The sequence below is a fragment of the Lathyrus oleraceus genome, chromosome 3 (genome assembly GCF_024323335.1).
Source record: "Lathyrus oleraceus cultivar Zhongwan6 chromosome 3, CAAS_Psat_ZW6_1.0, whole genome shotgun sequence".
NCBI lineage: Eukaryota > Viridiplantae > Streptophyta > Magnoliopsida > Fabales > Fabaceae > Lathyrus > Lathyrus oleraceus.
Window position 1 is genome coordinate 492,681,116 of NC_066581.1, and position 18,938 is coordinate 492,700,053.

The 18,938-nt window shown below is 39.3% G+C and overlaps 1 long non-coding RNA gene across 1 annotated transcript; it reads right to left on the bottom strand.

Annotated features, from left to right (window-relative positions):
• Nucleotides 1-3,406: 3,406 nt before the first annotated feature.
• Nucleotides 3,407-5,984, bottom strand: LOC127128859 (uncharacterized). Its single transcript, XR_007806059.1, has 3 exons — nt 5,649-5,984; nt 5,334-5,553; nt 3,407-4,569 (listed from the first exon to the last, which is right to left on the bottom strand). It is a non-coding gene; the product is annotated as an uncharacterized LOC127128859 (long non-coding RNA).
• Nucleotides 5,985-18,938: the final 12,954 nt, after the last annotated feature.

Genomic DNA, 18,938 nt, shown 5'->3' on the forward strand with positions numbered 1-18,938 from the left:
GGTTCCGTTAACAACGATTCTGTTATCGCTCGTTATGACTTTGACAATCCGATCTACCAAGCTGAAGAAGAAGGTGGTTAAGATTGTGAACTCCCTAAAGAGTTAGCAAGGTTATTAAGGCAAGAAGAAAAGGTCATCCAACCGCACCAAGAAGACATTGAGGTTGTGAATCTTGGAATTGAGGACGACGTGAAAGAGGTCGGGGTGGGGGCTTCTTTAGAGGAAAGTGTGAACACAAGGTTGATTGATCTATTGGAAGAATTTATTGACATATTTGCCTGGTCTGATCAGAACATGCCTGGGCTCGACACAGATATTATGGTGCATAGGCCACCTTTGAAAGAAGAGTATCCACCTGTTAAGCAGAAGCTTCAAAGGACACATTTAGATATGTCTAAAAAGAACAAAGACGAAGTGCAAAAGCAATTTGATGTAGTGTAGGTGTTTAATTGGATGCATTATATGGTAAAACACTAATGTCTTGACTGATGTCATGACATGCATATGTGACTACTTTGTAGTTACTGCAGGACTAGCTAATACAGGATTTATTGAATGTCAAACTGGACGTTGTGACATTCATACCTGTCAACAGATACTAAGGAATAGAACATCAGGAGTTTTGTTAGAACTTAGTATTCACTTGCAGTCTGGTTATCAAGGAAGAACCAGACCTGGCATAAGGCCTACTGACTGAATGTCAAACTGGATGTTGTGACATTCATCATTGACAGCAGCTACTGAAGATTGGGCAGAGTGGTGTTCTGCTATACTTCAGCATTTTACTTAGTTTGTTATTCAAGAGAATAACAGAACTAACTTAAGGCCAACTGTGTAAATGTTAAGTTGGACACTTTGACATTTACTAATGTAAGCTGGTACTGTAGCATGGTCATTTTGATCATGTACAGGTCAGCAGATTTGTACAGTCTGTTTTCTGGAAAAACAGACTCAGCATATGGACCTTGATGTCAAGCTGAATGTCGTGACATTCATTCCTGACAGCATATGCTAACTTGTAGGTTGTTCAGTTTTCTGTTACAGCTTTCTCAGGCTATTCTTTAGGAAGTCAACAGCTTAGAGAAAATCCAGGAAATCAACAACCAAGCTACATTCAATGAACCTAACAAATAGCCTATTTGTTAGCAACCTAAATATTGAATTTGTGGGAACTTATGTGACCTAAAATTCAGGAAAATACAGGTGCAAAAGCCCAGGTGCTGCAATATAAAAAGGAAGGCATTCCTCCATTCAGTTTCGGGGATTTTGAGGCGTGAAGATTTAGTGTGTCCATCTTACTTCACTGCTGTATTTTTGTGAGTCTAGAATTAGACGTATCTTGTAAGCCAAGTCATTATCAAGTAGATGATTGCTTTGGCATAGGGTGTTCATTGAGTTGTAAGTGTTGTGTCACTCGAAGCTTTTAAGCGTGAGTGCTGTGTATCTTGGTTTAAGCTGTGAAGCATAACCAAGAGTTTTTTTGAAGTGTGACTTCAAAGTGTTTTTAATATCACTGAGGTGATTGAGGGGGAGTGAGTAGGAACTCTGATCTTAGATTAAGATTGAAATTGCATTGGGTAGGGATTAAGTGATAAGTTGTAAACGGGTGAGTTTAGCTTTGAATTGATACTACTAATAGTGGATTTCCTCCCTGGCTTGGTAGCCCCCAGATGTAGGTCATGTTGGACTGAACTGGGTGAACAATTACTTGTGTTATTTACTGCACTTACTGTTAAGCTCTGCATAATCCCTGTCTGTGCAGAATTGGATGTCATAACAACCAGTGTGACATCCAAAGTCTGATAACTAGAATTTCATGTAGGTTTTCTGGAAGTTACTTCTTATCCTCCGTGGGTAGCTAACATCGTTCATGTGCCTAAGAAAGACAACAAGGTACATATGTGTGTTGAATATCGTGATTTGAACAGAGTAAGTCCCAAGGATGATTTCCCGCTCCCTCACATTGATGTATTAGTCAACAACACTACGCAGTTCTCGGTATTTTCTTTCATGGATGGTTTCTCCGGTTATAACCAGATTAAAATGGCTCCAGAACACATGGATAGACCATGTTTATCACACCTTGGGGAACCTTTTGTTACAAGGTCATGCCTTTAGGTTTGAAGAATGCAGGGGCAACTTACCAGCATGCAATGGTAACCCTATTCCATGACATGATCCATAAGGAGATTGAGTGCTATGTGGATGATATGATTGCAAAATCCCATACAAAGAAGTAACATTTAATCAATTTGCAGAAATTGTTTGAAAGATTGAGGACGTTCAGATCGAGGTTTGTCATACCCCAAAATTCACCCTACCCTTCACAAGTTCATCTAGGTCACTAACCCTAATCATTCGCACATCCTGATAGACATTCATCCCATCTACATATCCATAATATTATATTACATTCCACTTGCATTTGAAAAAAAACATAAAAATCATGGGTTCAAGGGTATTCATCATGGAGCATAGCTTGAAGCCCTGATTTTGGGACCATAGTTGCGGTCATGACTTTGATTTAGAGGTGTTGGATTATAAGCATCATCAAGGTCAATTCAATTCCTAACACCCTAGTTGTTGGTTATGGCATCGTCACGTGGTGTATACATTCAAGAATGAGGATTCATATGATTCATCTGGTCTATTATGGATGGTTCATTTATTGGATAATGATTCATGGTTCTGATCCATTGATTATGATTCATTCAAGGCTTCACATGTTCAAGATCTTACTTGGTTTGTGTTCTTTGGTTTAAGATCAGTCAATAGCATGGCATATCTCAAAAGCATCATGGTCCATTTTCATTTTTTCATAAGAAAATACACATTTTTTTACCCGAGTTGACTTTTGGTGAACTGTTGACTTTTTAGTCAAGCAGTTGACCAAAGTCAACCACCTAACCAAAGTCCATTTTAAGAAACTTGATTCATTTCCATATTTTTAACCACTCTAAACCAATCTCATTTTTTCACCTTTTGAATCGTGTTCATAAACCAATCTCATTTTTTATTCCATTCAATTACAATTACGACCATTCAATACTCGGTTTGATTTCCATTCCAAAAGTGATTCATAATTTCAATACAATAATCCAAGATTAAAAATCCATCACTTTATAATCCAAAATCCAAAACCAATTCATTTTCAACTTACATCATAAACCTATTCAATGTCAACTTATACATTTCCATAAACTACAATTTCAAACCACAATCCATACTACATTCAATTTCATGTACCATTTCAAAACCATGTCCATGATTCATTTTCACATTAAGCCATTTGATCCAGGTTCTTGTCCATCCAATAGCCATTTCAATACCTTTCATTTTCAATCATGATACATCAATTCTATTACAATTTCAATTTCTAAATTACATTTCATTACAACCATAAACATTACAATAACTTCAAATGCATAACATAAATCATTACAAAATATCCAAAATTACAACATACAATCACCCATCCAGTTACATCCATATACAAGGTTTTCAATCAAAAAATACAATAAACCCTACAATTATACAACATGAGCCATGATAGCTAGGTCCACAAACCACATACATTCCAAAATCACAACAGAAATTGCATGTACCCATCTTTCAATTCACAAGGCTCATTTCAAGTTTACAACAAAATTATAACAATCCAAGATTCTTCTGTCGTTAACATCGTAGACATTACATTTCTTCCCATTTCTCATTTTCCTTAAATCCTCTCCATTAATCCCTAATCATGATTTTATCATTCCCCATCGCGTTTTCTCACTCTTCTAAACCACCTTATTCAATTTGAACAAGAATGGGATGTGATAATTCAATTGGTTTGTTGGAGAACAATCGAGAAGCGTGTTCTGGAAATGAAGGGAAAAGGAAAAGGCTGGAAAAAGGTTAAGTACCAGCTTGTTGAGTATCATTCTTTGCCCTCTTTTCTTAGAGATAATGAATGCACTCTTGGTTACTATCGATCTAAATGGCCTATGAAGCAGGTTTTTCTTAGCATCTTTACCACCCTCCACGTCATCCAACCTCTCCACAACCGATGCTACAACCATTCCAAAAACCCTCTCTCAGTCTTCATTTTTCTTGGGCCAATCTACCAAAACCTAACGATATCTTCTCTCCTAACTGATAACAACTTCCAACTACCTCTAAACCGAAAAAACCTCAAAATAATTATTGAACATCCTGCAGAATAACTAACTTCTCAAATAAACTGTTTTTATAACAAAATAACTTCCCTCCTCAAAGAGGACAACAAACTTGATTTTCTCTTCCAATTCCGAACCAAAATCGGCATCACTCCAAAGACCTCCCCTAACAAACTTCAATAACATACTCTAACTTCTCCCTCAACTCTCCAAGAACCATATAACCCTTCCAATTTCTCAACCGACGAAACCGGAAGCTTCACACCAACCGTAACCAAACTCGCAACAACCCGTCATTTTCCACTACATAACCAGCACTCCTCTAACCGCTTCCATAAGAACCTGCAAATCCAATCCCAACAACCGGCAAAGGAGGGAAAGGAATCACTAACAGATCATGTGGAACACCCTGTAAAAAAAGGAAAACGGAAGTTAATCGAAACAACAAAAATGATGTCCTCACCTCTCAAACAATCCATAATAGAATTAATTGGCAAAATCTTAACAGAAGAATCATAACTCCATAACCGATTTTCATTTTCTCTTCAACAAAAAACATTCAAAACAGGACCATCATAGAACCTTAAAGGAACAAACTCTCACCTTCCTCTCTCACTGCATAATAAGAACCAAACCTTCAATCTCACTTCTAACCTACATCACAATTCTCTAACAGAACGCTCTAACCGAATAACCGAATTTCCAACTGAAATTCTAACTGTCAACAAAACCCCCAATTGAATTGAAACCTCTTAATAACTTGGAAGTCATTCTGCAGAAAAGGGGATCCTCCATAACAAGTTCAAACTTCACCCCTCCATTTTCTAACAACTCTTCACAACCCCACTCCTTCAACCTGCTGTAACAAAACCACCCTCATCTCCAAACCCTTGCAACTTCACTTCTTCACCCTCCACTTCACAACCATAACTTCCATTGAACCTCACCTCTAACCGCCCTCAACTCTCCATCCTCACCATAGCACAACTGAACTGAAAACCTCCAACAACCTCTAACAGAAGAAGCATAAGAGAACCTACAATATTCTCCACCTTCAACACGCACACAGGGTACCAACAGAACCGACAAATGCGAGCGAAGGTGAGAAATCAAAAATAGAACAGAAACAGAAGAAAAGGGATCAGAAAGATTGAAAAAAATAAGAGAACTCACATGTCCGCATTTTCGTCATCATCTTCAATGGTATCGCAACATACGGGGAGAACTCACTTTGGTAGATTTTCTCGATTCACCATAAATATGCAATCCTCACACTTGGAATTTTTACAACTTCGATCCACCATGGCATCACCTTCACTTCTCTGAAGCAACCACCAAGATTTAACAAAGAGCATCCTTCAATCACTGCGAACGAGTTCAAAGTGAATTTTCTCTGCTACCATGCACAACAATCACACGTAATTCAGAACCACAACCCAAGCACAGTAAAGAGAAGAATATGAACGAAAATATAGGAAAAGGGGAGACCTCATCACATAATCGAGTTCATCATCTTTATCTCGATTCAATAGTCATCGCAGCCTCTTCTTTGTCGACAACACCATGGTCTGGTTCACACTTCCATCTTCAACCTTCATCATGGCGCGAATGTGGCGCTCGATCTTCATCTCAATTCAACATCAACGACACGACGACATTAACAAACAACAACGATGATACAAATCATAGAGAAGGACAAAGTGCGATGCACAAACAAGATCGGATCACCCATCGATTCATGTTAGCTTGTGTGGCCACCGAGAGAGATTTTCCGGCACCGAGGTGAGTTTTCTTCCATGTTTGACCTGAGCGTTTGATTCATCTTGATATTGTAGAACCTGGGTCGCGCATGTGAAGTCTGGGCCGAAGCATTGGGTGAACTTTGTTCACCCTTCCATCCATACACCTCCTTATCCATTATACACCCCCAAAGCCCATTGAATTAATTATTAATCCCAATTAGCCCATAGTTAACTATGGTGATTTTATTTAATTCTTGTTAAATAGAATTTCCACTGATATTTCCCGCTAGGCTAAAATTAGGATTTTCTTATTTTCTTGTTATTTAGGGATTAATCAAATTTTAGATTAGATTTAATTTTCTTAATTTTCCAGAATTAACACTCATTTGATTAACTTTGCCATGATTAGATTTTAGTCATTAGATTTTGGTTATTTCGTTTTGTGAATTTTGTATGGATTGATATGGTTAATGGTTGATTTTTCCATGTATTAGACCTTAGGTTAAATTTTCACTCAATTTGATTTTTGTGGTGATTTTTATAATCATATTCATTAGATTCGATTCTTGATTTTGGATTGTGAATGACACATTCGATTGATTTTTATCCTAATTCATGTTTAGGTAGATTTTAACTTTTAGAATTAATAGTCACTTTAATTGTCCATTTAATCGACTTGTTGGTTTATGATCGCATTGTAAATTGAAAATCTCATTTTGATTTAGGTGATGAATACTTTGTATGTCTAATTTCATTTTCCATGAACATAGGATAGATCTTTGATTATTTTTCATTGATTAATCCATTACCTTTTGAATTGATTCTAACCATTGTATGTACTTACATATTGTTGTATCATTCTCATTCATTCGACTTTATCTCATGCTAACTCGTTTGTTGTTTTGTGTCCACATGTTGACTTTGAGATGCAAGCTCACTCCTAGTTAGCCATGCTCCTAACCATTTCATTTTCATTCAATATATTTGTTTTGTTTGAAGTACCATGTCACTTGTATGCCTTAGGCATGGTACATAGTTAATAGTTTGTAACTTGTATTTTCCTTTCATTCCCTTATGTTGTATTGTATGGATCCATCCCCCCATTGTGGGTCAAATGTCCCCCACCCCATAGTCATGTAATAGCTTAGATTTATTGCTTTCTAGTTAGTTCACCATGCATGATAATAAAAAAAAGATAAAATACAAAATTATAAACAAAGCATTTCAAAAGAAACAAAAGGTACTTGATTCAACATCAAGTTGTTTTCCGAATAAAACTCACATCATTACAACGTGAATGTTTAATCCAACATCAAATATTCTCCATCCACTCCATGATCCATTGTTCGCATCTCTTCTCCATTATCTTCCCAACCTCATTCTATCTCTCTCCTATATTCCTCCTCACACACTTTTCATAATAAATTCAAATGCTTGATCCAACGTCAAGTATCTTTTTCAAAACCATTTTCATAACAAATTGGAATGCCAAATGGGGTGTACGTGTTTGTACATAACATTCAAGTAATTGGGTTGTCGGTTGTACCTAGCCTGAGGACCCGACACTTGACTTTCCCCCTTAAAACATCTAATGATTCAAACAAGTTAGATCTAGGTGCTAGAGGGAGAAAAGGAGTAGTTAGGACTCCATGGTCCTCTCAATTACCAAGTACTCTGATCATTGACCGTAGTTAATCAAGGGTCAGATACTTGTCTCCCTCTAAGTTCTAATTATTATACTTTCCAAACTCTTTTCACAACTCAAATCTCTTTTTTGGATGAAAAATAGTGGTTAGGACAACATTGTCCTCTCAACTCCCGAGTTATTGGACTGTTGACTGTATCTAGCCAAGGGTTTAATGCTTGTCTTCGTACATAAAATCAACCCTAACAAATCAAATCATTTTTTTCCTTAGGGATTTCTCTTCAAAACCTTTCAATAATAACGTGTTACTTCCGTTCTACCGTGAACGACGCTTAAGCCTCCATGTGCGAGCAAGTAATGTTTAACTGCTAGAGTGTGAACCAGGCGTATCCATTTTACCGCAAACAGGCAAACACTTTCCGCTCAGATGACAGAGTATACAAGCAAATGAACAGTAGCGCGCGAACATCAATACCATTCAGTAAAAATAACCAAACAAATACTCCATTTTTTAGCCGAACTACGAAGCTCTGACTTCCCTATTGCATGTATGGGGATGCGTAGGCACGAGGGCCCAAATACTTGGCGAGCACACTAACTTAAAACTTATTTTCTCTCCCCGTCTTATTCTTTCATCTCATTCCCTATAGCAAGCAACTTACAGATAAACAACATCGATACGCATTAGATATGAGCAAGTGGTTCCCATGGAGTACCATGGATGTGAGAGGTGTTAATACCTTCCTCTTGCATAACCGACTTCCGAATCCGCTCTTGGTTGCGAGACCATTTCTCTCATTTGGGGTTTTATCGCTATTTTCCATTTCCTTTGGAATAAATAAAATCTGGTGGCGACTTTGTATTTTTCGCGGCACTTCAAGGCTAAATCCCAACAAAGTACTTTCGGCGTGAGATCCGATAAATTAATTGGTTTTTTTATTAGTGAAATAGGAATTGAGGTTGATCCTACAAAGATAAAAGCGATTCAAGAGATGCCAAAACCAAGAACCTAAAAATAAGTGTGTGGTTTCTTACGGAGGTTAAGCTATATTGCTAGATTCATCTCCAATTTACCAGCCACATGTGAACCGATGTTTAAGTTATTGAGAAAATATCAGGAAGTGGTGTGAAACAAAAATTGTCAAAGAGTCTTCGAAAGAATAAAATACTACTTGCAGGAACCTCTGGTTCTCGTGCCTCAAATAGAGGGAAGTGAAGGATAAGAGTGATCCAAAACGCAGCAGAATTTAAAATTTCTCCTTTAGTGATCCTTACGAATGGGCATGATCAGTGATAGAATCGTTACCTCTTGTGGCGATTGTAACCTTTGATGCAGATTTACGGAGCGATCACAAACGTTGAATGATGACAACGCCTCTACTCAGTCCACACGAACGGATTCCTTCAATCTCAGTGCTAGATGCTACGAATGAAGGCTTTGAGTGAGAGAGAGAGAGAGAGAGAGAAATGAAATTGCAACTGCACAAATGCTTCTGCACAAGGGTTTTATTTATAGAACCACTTGTGTGGGCTACGAGCTAAAAAACCCACTTAAGTGTATGTGGCCCATATCTTATAATATGCCAAAATCACTTAAGCGTGTGGTACCTTACCGTATTTCATATTCTACTTAAGTACACCATACCTTACGATGTTCTACTATTCACTTAAGGGCATCGTACCTTACGGTGTTCCTTAGTTACTCTATCTCTCATCAATCCGTCCTTTTGTGTGTGACCCTGTAGGTTTTCACGGCATTGGCAATTATATTAAATAATGTATTTAACATAATAAACAGTGAGCGGTATCTAACAACATATCAATGCTACCTGTAACACCCCGATAAAATAAGATAATTATTTAATTTAAGTTAATAATATATTTATTAATTTAATTAAATAATTGGAATATTATTATTGGAATTATTATTATTGGATTATTATTTTATTAGAATAAAAGTTGGAATTTAGAAAAGGTCCCATTTGGTAAAAGGGTTATTTTCACGTGAAAAGGAAAAAGAGACAGAAAAGTGGAAAAGGGCAAAGAGAGCCAGAGAACAAGGGTTGAAGAGAGGAAGAGCTTGAAGCTGCAGAATTGCCGGATTAACTCAGGTAAGGGGGGTTTATCGACGATTAATGGGTATTATGGGATAACATGTAGTGGGTAGTGATAGACCATTGATTTGACTCTAATTGGAATGATGCATGATGAAATTGTGAACTTTTGGATGGACGAAATTGGATTATGATTGAAAGGAATTCGTAGGAATTAGATGTAAAAATGTTAGAATTGGTGAAATTGAATAGGGTATGATTCGTGTTAGATGATATGAACGATTACTGTGAAAAATTGGATTGTAGGAGGTTGGAATTTGAAGATCTCGTAGCAGAGAAAACCATAGCAGATCTGGAAATCTGGTTTCTGGTCATACGCGTATGGCACTAGGCAATACGCGTATGAGATGGTCTGGTACGCGTATGGCACTAGGCAATACGCGTATGGATGAGGAAGATGATGTTTTGAACGTGGTTTGGTCTCTGTTGGTACGCGTATGGGGAAGTGGTACGCGTAGCATACGCGTATGAGACAGGTGATACGCGTATGGGATTGGCGTAGAAATGGGCCATACGCGTATGGGACTAGGCAGTACGCGTATGGGCAGGATTGTGATTTTTTCTGTGCTGTTGTTGTGCAGTTTTTGGTTGTTCAGCTGAGTAATGTAATTTAGCTGATGTATGATAGAGTAGGGATCATTTCCCGTTGTTTTGAGCAGTATAGGTATTAGTAGAGTGTGCTAATGCTGTAATTGATTATGTGGTAGGACATGATATGATTATGTGGTAAATATGTTGATGATGTACGATGGTATGCATAATGTTGTGAATGTATCTATCATGTATGAAGTTATGAATGGATTGTTATGGCTTAGAGTGTGAGCATATGTCCATTGTGGATGATTATTGATGTTTGCATGACTAAGTGATTTAGCTTGCATATTGTGGCCGTTATGGTGGTAGCTAATTCCCATGGTGAGGAATTAGTGAGTTAGTATTGTGGATTGTTGTTGATGTTTGCATGCTAGGTGATTAGCGTGCATATCATAGCCCTTGGGGTGGTAGCTAATTCCCATGGTGAGGAATTAGTGAGTGAGTCACTAGGTCTCAAATGAGTGGGACTAGTGAGCTTGGTAGCCGTACCTGGATTTGGTCGGTGAGGTTGAACTATATGTTCACGAATAGTCGGTACCGCATGCATGGAGTCTCATTGCATAATGTATGTATGCATTGCGTATAATATGAATGGATGTATTCCAATATTATACGTGTGTTTTATGGATGTGTTGAGTTTGAGTATGATGATGATGATGATTATGAGTTGATATTGCCGTTGCTGAATATGTGTATGATTAGGGTGATGAAATGTATTAATTTACTTAACATTACATGATATTTTATAATGCTTATTATATCGATTGAGGAACTCACCCTTACAACTATTTTTCAGGTAACGAGCAGTGATTGAGTAGAAGCTAGTCCTTGGAGTCTAGTGTAGTTCCTTAGTGGGTCATGCTCTAGTAGATGTAACATCGGGACGGGATGTTTTACCTTATTTTCATTATTGGTTGTTGAATGATCTTACCTGTAATGTGTTACATGGTTTGCATGTTGTTGTTAATTTCTATCCGCTGCGAATTATGCAAATGTTTATTTTGATAAATAAATGAGTATGACCAGATATTTTGGAACACGGTGTGAAGAGATTGTGTGACACCCTTAATTGCATATTTACTCTGATTTACATTGTTGTTTTAATTAAATATTTGGGGTATTTTAGAAGGGTGTTACATTAGTGGTATCAGAGCATAGTCGGTCGAGTCGAGTCGTAATTATTCTGTTTCCCTGTACGTGATAGGTGTTGTGTAACCCTATCAGTACTTATTGTTTTAGCTTGTTGGGTTTTCAGAATAGAGATGGCTGGAAGAGGTAGAGATGATGCTGCGATTGCTGAGGCTCTGGGTATGCTAGCTGGAGTACTTGGAGGGAATCCGAATGTTGTGGGAATGGGAGCTGCTCGTCAACTGAGTGAGTTCCAGAAGAACAATCCTCCAATGTTCAAGGGAGCATACGATCCAGATGGTGCTCAGAAGTGGTTGAAGGAAATCGAGAGGATCTTCCGAGTGACTGAGTGTGCCGATAACCAGAAGGTCAGGTTCGGTACGCATATGCTGTCAGAGGAAGCAGATGATTGGTGGGTTACTACCCGCACTGAGTTGGAAACTGCTGGGAATGCTGAGATCACTTGGGCGGTGTTCAGAGAGCGATTCCTGAGGAAGTACTTTCCAGAGGATGTCAGAGGAAAGAAAGAGATAGAGTTCTTGGAATTGAAGCAGGGCAACCGGTCTGTTACTGAGTATGCTGCTAAGTTCACAGAGCTGTCAAAGTATTACACTCCCTATAATGAGGCTACTGGGGAATTTTCAAAATGTGTGAAGTTTGAGAACGGGTTACGTCCCGAGATCAAGCAGGCTATTGGGTATCAGCGGATTAGAGTGTTTTCTGATTTGGTTGACTGTTGCAGGATTTTTGAACAGGATACCAAGGCTAGAGCAGAGAGCTATCAGCAAAGGGTTGATAGGAAAGGCAAGAATCAGAATGATCGTGGGAAACCGTATGCAGCTGGAAAAGGTTTCCAGAGGCAGAGTGGGATGAGGAGACCTAGTGGGGGAGACTCCAGTGCACCTGCTAAGTGTTTCAGATGTGGTCAGGCTGGACATCGTATCCATGAGTGTACCAGTACTGAGAAGAAGTGTTACAAGTGTGGAAAAGGTGGTCACTTGGCTGCAGAGTGCCGGTTGAAGACTGTGACTTGTTTCAACTGTGGAGAAGTGGGTCATATCAGTCCACAGTGTCCTAAGCCGAAGAGAGAGAACCAGTCGGGAGGCAAGGTCTTTGCTTTATCGGGTTCTGAGACTTCTGCAGATGATCGTTTGATCCGAGGTACGTGTTATATTAATGGCTTTCCTCTTGTAGCTATTATTGACACAGGTGCGACTCATTCCTTTATATCTTTGGATTGTGCTGTGAAACTTAAATTAGAGATATCTGAGATGCATGGTAGTATGGTGATTGATACTCCTGCGAAGGGTTCAGTGACTACTACGTCAGTTTGTTTAAAGTGTCCTTTGAGTATTTTTGGTAGAGACTTTGGGATAGACCTCGTGTGTCTTCCACTAGTGCAGATTGATGTTATCCTGGGTATGAACTGGTTGGTGTTTAACCGAGTTTATATTAACTGTTTTGACAAGACTGTGATCTTTCCTGAGATTGAGGAAGGGAAGAGTTTGTTTCTATCTGCAAGGCAGGTGAATGAGGCAGTAGCAGATGGGGCAGAGTTGTTTATGCTATTAGCGACTGTGGAGGCTAAAGATAAACTGGTGATTTGCGATCTAGCCGTGGTGTGTGATTTTCCTGATGTGTTTCCTGAAGAAGTGAATGAATTACCGCCAGAGCGTGAAGTTGAGTTCTCGATTGATTTGGTACCTGGTACTAGGCCGATATCGATGGCTCCGTACCGTATGTCTGCTGTTGAGTTAACTGAATTGAAGAGTCAGCTGGAAGATCTGTTGGATAAGAAATTTATTCGTCCGAGTGTGTCACCGTGGGGTGCACCAGTGTTATTGGTTAAGAAGAAAGAAGGTACTATGAGGTTGTGTGTGGACTATAGGCAACTGAATAAAGTGACGATCAAGAACCGATATCCTTTGCCGAGGATTGATGATTTGATGGATCAGTTGGTTGGTGCGAGTGTGTTCAGTAAAATAGATTTGAGATCGGGGTATCATCAGATACGTGTGAAAGCTAAGGATATTCAGAAGACTGCTTTCAGAACAAGGTATGGACATTATGAGTATTCTATAATGCCTTTTGGTGTGACTAATGCGCCTGGGGTATTTATGGAGTATATGAATAGGATTTTCCATCCGTACCTAGACAAGTTTGTTGTGGTGTTTATTGACGATATTTTGGTGTATTCGAAATCTGAAGAAGAGCATGCTGAACATTTGAGAGTGGTTTTAGAAGTTCTACGAGAAAAGAAGTTATTTGCTAAACTGTCCAAGTGTGAATTTTGGTTAGAAGAGGTCAGTTTTCTTGGTCATGGGATTTCAAGAGGTGGTGTTGCTGTTGATCCTTCTAAGATAGAAGCGGTATCTAAGTGGGAAGCTCCGAAGTCAGTTTCTGAGATAAGAAGTTTTCTTGGACTTGCAGGCTATTATAGGAAATTCATTGAGGGATTTTCTAAGTTGGCGTTACCGTTGACGATGTTGACCAGAAAGGGGCAAGCGTTTGTTTGGGACTCAAAATGTGAAGAAGGTTTCCAAGAGTTAAAGAGAAGGTTGACCACTGCTCCTATTCTGATATTACCGAGTCCATCGGAACTATTTGAGGTTTACTGTGATGCTTCATTGTTGGGTTTGGGTGGTGTGTTGATGCAGAATAAGCAGGTTATAGCTTATGCTTCGAGACAACTGAGGGTTCATGAGAGGAACTATCCGACACACGATTTAGAGTTAGTGGCTGTGGTTTTTGTTCTGAAGTTGTGGAGGCATTACTTGTACGGGTCAAGATTTGAGGTTTTCAGTGACCATAAAAGTTTAAAGTATTTGTTTGATCAGAAAGAGCTGAATATGAGACAGAGGAGATGGTTAGAGTTTCTGAAGGATTATGACTTTGGGTTGAATTACCATCCGGGTAAAGCAAACGTAGTGGCTGATGCATTGAGTCGGAGATCATTTCATATGTCTATGTTAATGGTTAAAGAATTGGATCTAATTGAGCAGTTTCAGAGACTTGAGTTTGGTGTGTGAGAGTACTCACAATAGTGTTAAATTGGGAATGTTAAAGTTAACGAGTGGTATTATGGATGAGATTAGAGAGGGTCAGAAATCCGATGTGCTTTTGGTTGATAAGTTGACTCTAGTGAATCAAGGTCAAGGTGGTGAATTCAGAGTTGATGAGAATGGTGTTTTGAAATTTGGTAATCGGGTGTGTATTCCGGATGTTACCGAGCTTAAGAAGAGTATTCTTGAGGAAGGACATCGTAGTGGCCTGAGTATTCATCCTGGAGCTACGAAGATGTATCATGATTTGAAAAAGTTATTTTGGTGGCCGGGAATGAAAAGAGAAATTGCGAGTTTTGTTTATTCTTGTTTGACTTGTCAGAAGTCAAAGATTGAGCATCAGAAGCCGTCTGGGCTAATGCAACCGTTGGCTATTCCAGAGTTGAAGTGGGATAGTATCAGTATGGATTTTGTTTCTGGTTTACCGAGGACAAGTAAGAATTTTGACGCTATTTGGGTGATTGTCGACAGATTGACAAAATCGGCTCATTTCATTCCGATCAGAATGATTATCCGTTAGAGAGATTAGCTGAGCTGTATATTGAGAAAATTGTAAGTTTGCATGGTATTCCGTCGAGTATTGTTTCGGACAGAGATCCTAGATTTACATCGAAGTTCTGTGAAGGTTTGCAGAGGGCTTTGGGAACTAAACTGAGATTGAGTTCTGCATATCATCCGCAGACTGATGGTCAGACTAAGAGGACGATTCAGTCACTGGAGGATCTTTTGAGGGCTTGTGTTTTGGAAAAGGGAGGTGCTTGGGATTGCTATTTACCTTTGATTGAGTTTACCTACAACAATAGTTTTCATTCGAGCATTGGTATGGCACCGTTTGAAGCTTTGTATGGTAGGAGATGTCGGACACCTTTATGTTGGTATGAGTCCGGTGAGAGTGCTGTGATTGGACCGGATATTGTTCAACAAACTACGGAAAAGATTAAGATGATTCAGGAGAAGATGAGAATTGCTCAGAGTCGTCAGAAGAGTTATCACGACAAGAGGAGGAAGTCACTTGAGTTTCAAGAGGGAGATCATGTGTTTCTCCGTGTTACTCCGATAACTGGAGTTGGTCGAGCTTTGAAGTCGAAGAAGTTGACACCTCGATTTATTGGTCCTTATCAGATTTTGGAGAGGATAGGGGAGGTAGCCTATCGTATCGCTTTACCACCGTCACTTGCGAATTTGCATGAGGTTTTTCATGTGTCTCAGTTGAGGAGGTACATTCCTGATCCGTCGCATGTAGTCCAAGTAGATGATGTACAGGTGAGAGATAACCTGACTGTTGAAACATCACCTATGAGGATCGAGGATCGAGAGTTGAAGCAGTTGCGGGGTAAAGAGATTGCCTTGGTGAAGGTAGCTTGGGGAGGACCAGCAGGTGGCAATGTGACTTGGGAACTTGAGAGTCAGATGAAGGAGTCCTATCCAGAGTTATTCGCTTGAGGTATGTTTTCGAGGACGAAAACTCTTTTAGTGGGGGAGAGTTGTAACACCCCGATAAAATAAGATAATTATTTAATTTAAGTTAATAATATATTTATTAATTTAATTAAATAATTGGAATATTATTATTGGAATTATTATTATTGGATTATTATTTTATTAGAATAAAAGTTGGAATTTAGAAAAGGTCCCATTTGGTAAAAGGGTATTTTCACATGAAAAGGAAAAAGAGACAGAAAAGTGGAAAAGGGCAAAGAGAGCCAGAGAACAAGGGTTGAAGAGAGGAAGAGCTTGAAGCTGCAGGATTGCCGGATTAACTCAGGTAAGGGGGGTTTATCGACGATTAATGGGTATTATGGGATAACATGTAGTGGGTAGTGATAGACCATTGATTTGACTCTAATTGGAATGATGCATGATGAAATTGTGAACTTTTGGATGAACGAAATTGGATTATGATTGAAAGGAATTCGTAGGAATTAGATGTAAAAATGTTAGAATTGGTGAAATTGAATAGGGTATGATTCGTGTTAGATGATATGAACGATTACTGTGAAAAATTAGATTGTAGGAGGTTGGAATTGGGAGATCTCGTAGCAGAGAAAACCATAGCAGATCTGGAAATCTGGTTTCTGGTCATACGCGTATGGCACTAGGCAATACGCGTATGAGATGGTCTGGTACGCGTATGGCACTAGGCAATACGCGTATGGATGAGGAAGATGATGTTTTGAACGTGGTTTGGTCTCTGTTGGTACGCGTATGGGGAAGTGGTACGCGTAGCATACGCGTATGAGACAGGTGATACGCGTATGGGATTGGCGTAGAAATGGGCCATACGCGTATGGGACTAGGCAGTACGCGTATGGGCAGGATTGTGATTTTTTCTGTGCTGTTGTTGTGCAGTTTTTGGTTGTTCAGCTGAGTAATGTAATTTAGCTGATGTATGATAGAGTAGGGATCATTTCCCGTTGTTTTGAGCAGTATAGGTATTAGTAGAGTGTGCTAATGCTGTAATTGATTATGTGGTAGGACATGATATGATTATGTGGTAAATATGTTGATGATGTACGATGGTATGCATAATGTTGTGAATGTATCTATCATGTATGAAGTTATGAATGGATTGTTATGGCTTAGAGTGTGAGCATATGTCCATTGTGGATGATTATTGATGTTTGCATGACTAAGTGATTTAGCTTGCATATTGTGGCCGTTATGGTGGTAGCTAATTCCCATGGTGAGGAATTAGTGAGTTAGTATTGTGGATTGTTGTTGATGTTTGCATGCTAGGTGATTAGCGTGCATATCATAGCCCTTGGGGTGGTAGCTAATTCCCATGGTGAGGAATTAGTGAGTGAGTCACTAGGTCTCAAATGAGTGGGACTAGTGAGCTTGGTAGCCGTACCTGGATTTGGTCGGTGAGGTTGAACTATATGTTCACGAATAGTCGGTACCGCATGCATGGAGTCTCATTGCATAATGTATGTATGCATTGCGTATAATATGAATGGATGTATTCCAATATTATACGTGTGTTTTATGGATGTGTTGAGTTTGAGTATGATGATGATGATGATTATGAGTTGATATTGCCGTTGCTGAATATGTGTATGATTAGGGTGATGAAATGTATTAATTTACTTAACATTACATGATATTTTATAATGCTTATTATATCGATTGAGGAACTCACCCTTACAACTATTTTTCAGGTAACGAGCAGTGATTGAGTAGAAGCTAGTCCTTGGAGTCTAGTGTAGTTCCTTAGTGGGTCATGCTCTAGTAGATGTAACATCGGGACGGGATGTTTTACCTTATTTTCATTATTGGTTGTTGAATGATCTTACCTGTAATGTGTTACATGGTTTGCATGTTGTTGTTAATTTCTATCCGCTGCGAATTATGCAAATGTTTATTTTGATAAATAAATGAGTATGACCAGATATTTGGAACACGGTGTGAAGAGATTGTGTGACACCCTTAATTGCATATTTACTCTGATTTACATTGTTGTTTTAATTAAATATTTGGGGTATTTTAGAAGGGTGTTACATTAGTGGTATCAGAGCATAGTCGGTCGAGTCGAGTCGTAATTATTCTGTTTCCCTGTACGTGATAGGTGTTGTGTAACCCTATCAGTACTTATTGTTTTAGCTTGTTGGGTTTTCAGAATAGAGATGGCTGGAAGAGGTAGAGATGATGCTGCGATTGCTGAGGCTCTGGGTATGCTAGCTGGAGTACTTGGAGGGAATCCGAATGTTGTGGGAATGGGAGCTGCTCGTCAACTGAGTGAGTTCCAGAAGAACAATCCTCCAATGTTCAAGGGAGCATACGATCCAGATGGTGCTCAGAAGTGGTTGAAGGAAATCGAGAGGATCTTCCGAGTGACTGAGTGTGCCGATAACCAGAAGGTCAGGTTCGGTACGCATATGCTGTCAGAGGAAGCAGATGATTGGTGGGTTACTACCCGCACTGAGTTGGAAACTGCTGGGAATGCTGAGATCACTTGGGCGGTGTTCAGAGAGCGATTCCTGAGGAAGTACTTTCCAGAGGATGTCAGAGGAAAGAAAGAGATAGAGTTCTTGGAATTGAAGCAGGGCACCGGTCTGTTACTGAGTATGCTGCTAAGTTCACAGAGCTGTCAAAGTATTACACTCCCTATAATGAGGCTACTGGGGAATTTTCAAAATGTGTGAAGTTTGAGAACGGGTTACGTCCCGAGATCAAGCAGGCTATTGGGTATCAGCGGATTAGAGTGTTTTCTGATTTGGTTGACTGTTGCAGGATTTTTGAACAGGATACCAAGGCTAGAGCAGAGAGCTATCAGCAAAGGGTTGATAGGAAAGGCAAGAATCAGAATGATCGTGGGAAACCGTATGCAGCTGGAAAAGGTTTCCAGAGGCAGAGTGGGATGAGGAGACCTAGTGGGGGAGACTCCAGTGCACCTGCTAAGTGTTTCAGATGTGGTCAGGCTGGACATCGTATCCATGAGTGTACCAGTACTGAGAAGAAGTGTTACAAGTGTGGAAAAGGTGGTCACTTGGCTG